At 38.7% G+C, this 1,794-nt stretch overlaps 1 non-coding gene across 1 annotated transcript; it reads right to left on the minus strand.

The window, feature by feature from the left end:
* Positions 1-1,301: 1,301 nt before the first annotated feature.
* Positions 1,302-1,404, minus strand: LOC138989289 (U6 spliceosomal RNA). The gene has a single exon (XR_011465527.1). It is a non-coding gene; the product is annotated as a U6 spliceosomal RNA (small nuclear RNA).
* Positions 1,405-1,794: the final 390 nt, after the last annotated feature.

The following is a 1,794-nucleotide window of genomic DNA, read 5'->3' on the forward strand; positions in this document are numbered from 1 at the left end:
TTCTCCCAAAAGGATTAGGAGACAAGTGCCCTGGCCTTGATTGCATTTTAAAGGGTTGGCTCCCAGATTCTTAAGACATTCCTGAGTTACAGAAAATATGATCTCAAAGAGACAGAGAAAAGATTAACAATGGCACATTTCCTAAAGTCAATACTCTTAAGAAAAGTGAGGTCAGGGGCCTGTAGTCAAATTTTTGCTAGAACAAACAATAAATTCTTTAGGCAGTATTGAGTTTTCCCAGGCCTGGCATTTTAAGGGAGCTGGGATTGTCATCCTAGAAACACAGCCTTGAGCTAATAGAAACTATATTAGTGTTTGTTCAAGTCTTTTAGTGTGAAGTATGGATAAAACAATTTGTGCTAAAAAGTACAGTTCTTAGGGGCAAAGTCAGGCCTAGTCAAGAAGAGGTCATAAAGAATAAAGTGAAATTGTTTAATTTTTCATATGTAATTTTCCAGACTTATGCTTTTTTTGAAAAGCAAGAGTCAGACTCAATGAAGTTGAGATGTCTATTATCACTAAATTCTGAGAGACAGGAATTTAATCTGTAGTGGTGGACTATGATGCTGAGAAAGGAGTTTATTCAGAAAGCAAATGATGACACTATCTACTACTATTGATATCTACTACTAATGATGATACTATTCTACTATCTGTGTCTTTGGGTTGCGCCTTTTATTGTAAGGAAGCAAATAGACTCTGCCCTCACCTAGGTATTTTACCTTGAGATACATTTTGTGCTCTAAGGAAATGCCAAAGCATTCAACAAAACATTGCTTGCCCACTATGTTCTAGGCACTATTCTCATCTCTGAGGACACAGTAGTGAACGAGCCAAATAGATCTCTGCCTTTAAGGGGCTCACATTCCTTTCTAAAATTAATTTTTATTGGAGTATATTTGCTTTACGATGTTGTATTAGTTTCTGCTGTACAGCAAAGTCAATCAGTCACACATACACATATACCCCCTCTTTTGGGGATTTCCTTCCCATTTAGGTCACTACAGAGCACTGAGTAGAGTTTCCTGTGTTACACAGTAGGTTCTCATTAGTTCACTATTTTACACATTGTACCAATAGTATACATATGTCAGTCCCAATCTCCCAACTCATCTCACCTCTTACTCCCTCGGTGTCCTTACATTTGTTCTCTATGTCTGTGTCTCTATTTCTGCTTTGCAAATAAGGTTATCTATACCATGTTTCCAGATTCCACATAACGTGTTAATATACGATATTTGTTTTTCTCTTTCTGCCGTACTTCACTCTGTATGACAGTCTCTAGGTCCATCCATGTCTCTAAAAATATGAAACACTTAATGAATTTGCATATCATCTTTGCTTAGAGGCCACACTAATCTTCTCTGTATTGTTCAAAATTTAGTATATGTGTTGCCAAAGCAAGGACTAGGGGGCTCACATTTTCATGGTGGGAGATAGACAATATGTGAGTAAAGAAATAAGTTAGAACATTTTATAAAAAGTTACTGTAATTTAGGACTTTCTGGGTGGGCCAGTGGTTGAGAATCTGCCTACCAATGCAGGGGACACGGGCTTGATCCCTGGTCTGGGAAGACCCCACATGCCAAAGAGCAGCTAAGTCCACAAGCTGCAACGACTGAAGCCCACGCGCCTAGAGCCTGTGCACAAGAGAAGCCACCGCAATGAGGAACCCGGGCACCTAAACTCAAGACAGCCAGTGCACAACACTGGAGACCCGGTGCAGCCATAAATATATACATGAATTAAATAACACAAAAAATACTTTTAAAAATTGCTGTTTAGTCACTAAAT

This window comes from Bos mutus, chromosome 9 (assembly GCF_027580195.1).
Source record: "Bos mutus isolate GX-2022 chromosome 9, NWIPB_WYAK_1.1, whole genome shotgun sequence".
Classification (NCBI taxonomy): Eukaryota; Metazoa; Chordata; class Mammalia; order Artiodactyla; family Bovidae; genus Bos; species Bos mutus.